This window comes from Gavialis gangeticus, unplaced genomic scaffold, assembly GCF_001723915.1.
Source record: "Gavialis gangeticus isolate Ggan-Ray unplaced genomic scaffold, GavGan_comp1, whole genome shotgun sequence".
Lineage (NCBI taxonomy): Eukaryota > Metazoa > Chordata > Crocodylia > Gavialidae > Gavialis > Gavialis gangeticus.
In genome coordinates this window covers 11306598-11314782 of record NW_017729003.1, presented here as the reverse complement: position 1 = coordinate 11314782, position 8185 = coordinate 11306598, and the positions used below count along the sequence as shown (strand labels likewise).

Sequence of the window (8185 nt, the reverse complement as noted above, 5' to 3'; positions counted from 1 at the left end):
CCCCCCCCCCCCGAAAGCTCCCAGAACATTGCTCAGAGACCATGAAAAGAGCTCTGCAGACCACAGGAAGTGGAAATAAGGGAGAACCATGCTCAGCAGCAGAATGAAGTAGAGCTCCTCAACTGGCTTGGTTATGAAAGGTCAAAGGAGCCCAGATAAGTTCATGAAGGAGACAGGATAATAGAAAAGGGAGTTCTGGCACTTCAGTCTTGATATATGATAGATGGATCTATGTTTCCAGTGAGCAAGGTTCAGTATAGAGTAGAAAGTTATTCATCCCATGCTTCTGGGCTCTTTCAGGTTGCCACATGGGGCCATGAAGGATTTTTCAGCCCTCCTGATCGCTACCGGTGTCTGGGTTTCTTGGGTTTTTGGGAGGGTTTAAACATTTTTCTCAAAAGCATTAGGCATTGGCCACAGCCAACACTGGGAATTTTGACTGGGATGTGTTGATGCTCTTGCTGGGACATAGAAAACTCAGAGGTTCCTGGTCCTGCTCTTCCACTTAGGGCCAGACTGATTGCCACATTTGGGATCAGGAAAGAATTTTACTCAACAGTCAGATTGGCATGGACTATGGGGGGTTTTGCCTTCTTCTGTAGTGGACGCATGGTCCTCTTTCTTGGATCACTTGAACATTTTACAAGATACTGATAATGCTTTCATTCCCTTGCTTCACCTGTGGCAAGTTAAAGGGTGGCTTTGATGTTTGGGGCCTTGTGCCTGGAAGTTGTATGAGAAGGCTTGCTCCTGAAGTTTTGAAGTGCAGGTTAGACAAACCCTTGTGTAGGATGATCCTGCCTTGAGGGGGGGCAGGGTTGGACTAGATGGCCTCCTGAGACCCATTCATGCCTTACTTTTCTAAGATTCTATGGGGCCCTGGTCCATAAATCTAGTGCCTAAGAATTACAATAATTCAAATAATCTATAATACTGTATGCTGGATATGCAGGTTGCCCAAAGCCCTGGATAGCATTTAAAGTTATCCTCAGGAAACCATATTTTGTGAAACTCCTACCTGCAGCTTCACTGTCCACAACAGTGGCCTAAAACCACACTCTGAAGTATGGTCTGCTCATTTGGGGTTGGTCTGAAATTTTTGTTACTAGTCAGAGGACACCTGAGGCAAGCTGAAATCTTCAGCAATTAGCAAGAGTGCTTGTTTACTCTGCTGCTTGCTGGAGTTATTGACTGCACAGTATCCATTCAATACCTACTGCAGTTGAAGTGGGTGTTTTCCAGTCCCTGCTGGGTGGGGTTTGTCCCAGTTATTTTAAGAGAACTTTGCAGTGGAACCTACCATTAATTACAGGCAGAGGACCAGACCTCTTAAAACAATAAGTTTTTCCTGTACAAAATAGAACACATAGGATAAGGATTTTTTTAATGAATACCTGACAAAGGAATAAACCTGTTGAAAGGAAGGAAGTGAGAAGCAATAGCACATGGACAAGGCAGATAAGGTCCGATTTGACTGATGTGCTGTGGCTTAGAATACACGTGCTTCTGAGCTAAAATGAGCCCCATGGCAGATGTATGCTGCAAAGTGCCTTAAGAACTATGAAAGAAAAATGCAATCAAAGTGTAAAGTACTCATTAGATTACTTCATATGAGCCTAACGTGGCAGGCCTTACACAAATGAAAATTCCCATTGCTATTGCTCATATAAGTGTGGGCCATGGGGGCATGCTCCAGTCTGCATAATAGGCTGTCACCATTGCTGTCCTGTCTCATTTATACTGAGGGTTTAAACATGGTTCCAGATGTTTTCTACACCAAAGAAATTTGAATAAATGGACCCAGAGCTAGTTCTCACTGAGTTCAGGGGAAGAGAGTGGCTGGCTATCAGATAGCCCAGGGGTGGTCAACCTGCAGTATGCACAGTGCTATAGCAATGAAGTTTGGTATCCAGGGGAAAGCCCACAGCAGCAGCTTGCCCTTGCTCTGCACACAGATCCAGGGAGAGCACACCCCCGCATGCTTGCCCAGGAGTGCACACAGTGATTGGAGCTGCCTTTACCCCATCCTGCACTCTACCAAATGAGCCACTGTGGCAGGGTACTGCGGGTGCCTGCCACTTTAAGGGACTGGAGATGGCAGCTGCTAGGTGCTTGATGAGGGCAGCCATTTTGAACCTAGGGCTGCCAATATAAACAGGGCAGTTTTGCTGCTGGAGGCCAGGCAACAACACTGTCTGGCTGCAGGTATCATCTGGCGGTAAGGGAGGAGCTGTAGGGGATGGCTAGGAGGCTCCTGGTCCTGGATATGACCTAAAACTGCACCCTGCCAGGAGTGGGTGGCCTGGTGGGGCCCTCAGTAGCGCGGGAGCCCCCAGGAAATGCCAAGCCAGTGACCAGCCTGGTGAAAGGCGGGTAGCAGTGTCCTAACCCCAGACCTCACCTTTGGGTGGGTAGAAATAACATCTGTAATAGCACCACAACCTGCTGCCCCAGGTGGGGAGTAAGAGTCCCCTGTGAGACCCTGGGTCACCAGTCATGGTGTGAGGTACCCCAGATCCCCACATCCAGGAAGGGGGACCCAGGGAGAGACTGTGGGGCTAGCAAGGCCAGAGGTGGAGTGCCCCCTTGACTGGCTCACTCTGGGGCTAGGGCTGAGAAGGTCAAAAGGGCTAGGCATCTACCGTGAGGGGTACCCAGGGTTATGGGCCTGGGACCCCACCTGGCCTTGAAGGTGAGGCCAGGGCCTGTGTATGGCCGAAGGTCCCAAGTGGGGGACCGCACCTGAGAGGGCAGCCAGCTATGAGGAACTCAGCAGCCCAGATGAAGGCAGCATTGGCCACCTGACCAGAGGGTTCAAAGAAGGGTCCTGCCAGGAACATTCTGGAGTCCAGTGTGTGGCTGGGGTGCTTGTTAACATCTGGATGCCATCTGCGAGGCTTGGGCTGTGGTGTAGGGGAGAACTGGAGCCGCAGATAGCGCACCCAGGCATTGGGGCAAGAAATGGGCAGCCTCCTGCCTTATTTAACTGCTTATTAATTTTCCAGCAAGTCGTGGTGGGTGAGGACAGGTGGGCAGTGTGCCCAGAAGCAGGTGGGAGGCCGGCGATGGCTGGCCTGAGAGAAACCCACTTTGCCACAGCTGCTCATGGCTCCAACCCACATCCTGCCCCAGCTGGGCAGTGCCTTTTGGCACCCCTTTGTTTCGGCGCCCCAGGTGGTTGCCCCACTTGCCCCCGCCCTTGCTACGGTGCTGGGTGAGTATGCCACAAGTAGAACACACAGTTTTTGTGTGTGGCATCTGGCAGGGGAGGGGGCAGGCAAGACAGTGGCTAGATATGACAGGAAGCAGAAAACAGAGCAGCAGATTAGGCAGAGGCATCATAGAGAATCATAGAACCATGGAGAAGAAGACCTGGAAGGGACCTTCAGAGTTCAATCCACTGCCTGAGGCAGGATCATCCCTATCCAAACTCTCCTATACAAATCCATAATCTAAACTCTTAATAAAACTACAATCAACCCTAACATAGCACAACACAGAACTTCCAACATCCTGCTTCTATAAAAGGTTGTTAACATGCACTTAAGAAAGCCCAGGAAGAAGGCCACACACCCCAGTCTGACCATGGGGCAAAATTCTTCCTGACCTAAAATATAGCAATCAGTCTGACCCTGAGTGTAGGGGCAAGACTCCCTAGCTAGGCACCTTGGGCTTTAAGTGCCCGCAGGAGCACTGGTACACCCCAGTCAAAATCCCCAGCCCAGCACCCAATGCCTCTGAGAGAGGCTTAAAAACACCTTGACACATGTAGCAGAAAGAGGGGGGTGGGGGCAACTAGCAAAGCCCAGAGGCTTGGGAATTACCTGTAGCAAAACACAGGCATACCTACACCTATATCATCCCTGACCAGTGGCTGTCCAACCTCTTCTTGAACATTTCCAGTAATGGAGAGTCAATGAGTCCCCTAGGCAGTCTGTTTCACTGCTGCACTGTTCTAACAGTGAAGGAAGCGGAGTGGAGTGGAACTTGGGGGGCCGGGGGGGGCGGTACAGGGCTTAATTTGTGGCATGCCTGCCAAAAAGGTTGTCCCCCACTGAGATAGCCCATTCCCTACCATCTCTGGCACCAGCATGAGGTACAGTAGTTTAGAGATTTTTAAATGTATACCCCTGGTGCAGGTGGTGTGGTCCCCTGGTACAGGACACATGCCGGGAGATGAAGAAAGCAAGTCCCATGTGCCATGGGAAAGTGGGTCAGGCTGGAGCTGATTCTCCACGACTGGGGAGTCCTTTGCTAGAGCAATTCTCTTTCCAGTGCCTGCATGGCCCCAAGAGCTCAGAGCAGAGTGAAGTATCTGGCCCTCAGTCTGTTCCACAAGAGCATGGTCAGTGTCCTGACCCAAATGATATTTCCTTTAAAAAAATTGATTGCTGTGTAGTGTTGCTGTGTGCAGTTAAACAGCTGCCAAGTCTACTTGTTTTTCCTCCACAGGCAGCTGCATTGCAGTGGAGGTTGTTGTATCACATACTAGACAATCACATTGGAGGTGAGAGGTACCATGCATCATTGCCCTCCCCGTTCACCTTTCCAAGTCACTGGGGAAAGGATGGGAGCCTGTTGCCACCACAGTACAGCAGCAGTCTGTCTTGCAGCATACATGCTGCAAATGACTTGTTTTAACAGAGGAAGGAAGACAGAGCAGATTGAAAGGATTTTAGAAACAGCTTTGCCCCTAAAAAAAAGCTATCGCGTCTCCACAAATTTTATAAAGGAGACAGGGGTGTAGGTTGTAGCCGTGTTGGTCTAAGGACATATCCAGAGAAGGTTCTTTGGGTAAACCCAATATCTTTTATTAGGCCAACTCAAATAGTTGGAAAAATTCTTCTTAGCAAGTTCTCAGGCACAAACACCCTTTGTCAGGCTGAGGAAGCATCTGCAGATGGTCTGTGCTCTTCCTGGATAGAGTGGTAAAGCAGCCAGAGGCTAGTATGTATGCAAGAAAGCCAGTCAGTTAAAATGTATAAGGAGACAAACATTTCTGTTCCTTCACCTCCTTTCTAAACCTCCTCAGGGTCATCTCTCCCTTAGTCATCCCATTTTTCAGACCTCCAAGGATCCTAGAATGCTGTAAGGACACATGTAACATACACAATCCTTGGCCAAGTCCCTCTCCCTGCACACAATTAGCTCCCAATGTCTGCCCTGCTCCAGCCCTGGTGTATGATTATAAATGGGGCCAGGACCCTTTAATGTTGCTCTTTCCCCCACCACTTTCTTTTCGTCATTGCACATGCACTGTAAAATAACAAAGCTGTGTGTGAATGATACAATTCAAATTGATCCACTCTCAGCAAGCCCCTGCATGCTTACAGGATGGATAAATGAACTTGGCATGCTAAACCATTGTGTTTTAAATATAATGGGAAGCTAAAATTAGCCAATTTGCATTTAAAAAAATAACTCTTTACTTGGACATTGATTTGAATTTCTGTCATATTCAAGGAAGGAAAATCAGTGTGTTGCCTTTGGCTTTGCTTTTTGGCTAAACCTGCAGCCCTTGCTGAGGTGAACTCTCAATATGCTGGGAAGCTTCAGGTCTTTCTTCTTTGGCTGTGACCTAACCAGTAGGGCTGTGTGAAATTTCACCGGCCTTTTTGTTCCAACACAATTTTGACCAATTTCGAGATCGAAACAGCAAAATTGGAACAAAACAAAGGCAGTGGAAATAGCCTCGAAACAAAACGAGGCTGATCGAAATGTTTTGAAAGCCCCAGCGCAAGATCCAGCAGGGGGCAGCCTCCCGCCCCGGTGTGATGTAGCTCAGGGCACCAGAAAGCAGCTCAGCTGGTTTGCCTTCCACCCTGGCATGATGTAGCACGGGGTCCCAGGAAGCATTCCAGCTGGGCTGCCTCCCATCCCCGGACCAAGATAGTGCAGGGGGATGGGGAAGCAGCCCAAGTGGGCTGCCTCCTGCCCCAGTGCGATGTAGCGCTGGGGATGGGAAGTCAGCCTAGCTGGTCTGACTCCCCATCCCCAGCGAAACTCAAAACACCATCAAAACAGCCTGTTTTGACGGAACAGATCAGCTGTTTCAACTCAGAATGAAATTCAAGATGAAACACTGTTCCCTCAAACCGTCAAAACTCAAGGTGAAATGGAACGGTGCCATTTCACACAGCCCTACTAAACAGCACCATCTTCAGGTTTTCTAGGAGCTTCATTCTGCCTTGCTCTGCACCCAGGTTCATAAGTTGCACCTGTGCAAAGTGGCTCAAAGGGCACATCTCTTCATTCTCCTTCACTGCTGCAAAGCGCACACCACCTACTTGCCTCCTTTCTCACACATCAAATACTGGAGGTGGGGCCATGGGGCTGCCTTAGTGTCTGTGCCAGCAAGCACGCCTGAGACAGAAGGCCTGATGGGGAGTGCACTCAAGGCCACCCTATGGCAGTAACACTGTCACGTTAGGTATGCACAGGGCAGAAGCAAAGCAGGTGGGCTTCCTTCCTGGCACTGCTCTTGGGCACAGCAGGGAGATGGTGTAGACAAACCCTCAGAGGCTACTGCTCTGCTTGGGTAGCCTTTTATATCCCCTTTGACAGGGTCTAAGTGCCACATCAGAGGCAAAACAATGAAGGAGCTAATTTCATGTATGGTTGAGCTGGGGAGCTGACTGAAAGGTGGACGACTTCAGTTCTGTGCTAATATGACAGACTAGCCAATTGCCCATCAAGAATGATGGGTGGGGGAGGGGTGGGCAGGGATGGAGCGCTGCCACCCACTGCCCCACATTGTTGCTGCTTGGTCTTCAGCCTTGTGCCACCCTGCCACACCTCTCCACCTCACGGTGCTGCCTCTCAGGCACGGGTGAGGTGGCAGCCACAGCCGCCACCCAGCGCTGCTGCCGCTGCACATCCAACCATGCACAATTTGCCCCGCACACACCCCGGCTACCCTCCCTCCCTCCTGAAGCCAGCACTGCACTGCCAGCACCCTGTGCTGCCCCCGCCTCCAAGGAGCGGGGCTGGGGTGAGGTGGGGCAGGGCTAGTGCCACTGGCCTCACCCCCCACTCCAGCCCCTCAGTCCCTACTGTCATGGTGGTGCTCTGCCATGTTTGTCTGTCTGTGCAGAGCACTCTGATTGGTTGTTTCAGTCAGCACTGTGACTGGCTGCCAAGACAACCAATAAGAGTGTGAATAAAGCATTACAGGCAGACAGACGAAGGCTTTTCTTATATTAGAATTATGCTGGGTGGTAGAGGAAAGCCATTTGAGAAACTGGTTATTCTGTAACCATTGTGGGCACCTGTCCTCCTCTTCCTCCCTCCCCTCATTGGTAAAGTGGTTTGCAACCTAAGAGTCTCAGCGAAGGGACTCTCAGCTGGCTAAAAGACATGACACCTTTCCTCACCCACAGGCCTCACTGTGGTTACATAACCTTTTTTTTGTCTCTTAGCAAAAAATTATCTCAGGCTTGAGCACTGGGGGTGACCAAGACAGAGTTTCTCCCATCCCTAGCTACTTGCCACCACATGACTGGGGTGAGGAACAAAAGACATGTTCCCTTCATCACCTCCCCTGGGTCTGGTCCCAAAGTGAAGCAGGTCTGTGTGGGCAGAACTTGTGAGCAGGGATCTTCCTCCATCTTTCATACATGTGTGGCTATGTTAGCACAAACCATGGTCTGGCCAATAAACCTGCTTGTAGAGTACTGTATTGTAGCGGTGAACTTCTGTCCAGGCAGAAGGACTGGGTGGCCTGTAAGAGTGACCGTTTGACCTCTTGAAGCCACATAGATTCAAACCTTGTTTATTTACAGAGTATTGGTTACAGCCTCAACCCTGAATCTTATATTGCCATTCTAAGACAAACACACATTTCTAAGTTTGCCAACCCTTAGTTTGAATGTGGAAAACTTTCACAGAGCTATAACATAGGCTATGGCCAGTTTTCTCTTACAGAAAACTTTCAGAGTTCAGACAGCTGCCAGAGGCATAACAAGCAGGGTTTGCATCCTGGGTAAAACCTGTGGACGAGTGGATGGTGAGGAGCTGCAGAGTGCTGGAGGGGTTGGGGGTCTGAGAGCGATGGAGTACATGAGCCTTACCTATGTCACAGACTTAAAAACAGTCTCCAGATGCTGCCATTGATACTGCCTCAGCTTCAGCATTGTCTACTCACCCTGCTTGTTGCTCTTATAGAAACAACGTGGTGTCTGTGCAC

At 49.9% G+C, this 8185-nt stretch overlaps 1 long non-coding RNA gene across 1 annotated transcript in view; it reads left to right on the top strand.

Annotated features, from left to right (window-relative positions):
- The first annotated feature begins 154 nt into the window (after positions 1–154).
- The window catches only part of LOC109291039, an 8466-nt gene continuing 435 nt past the window's right edge, over positions 155–8185 (top strand). Inside the window, exon 1 of the long non-coding RNA XR_002095740.1 lies at positions 155–206. This is a non-coding gene — a long non-coding RNA (uncharacterized LOC109291039). The remainder of the gene's footprint in view (positions 207–8185) is intronic.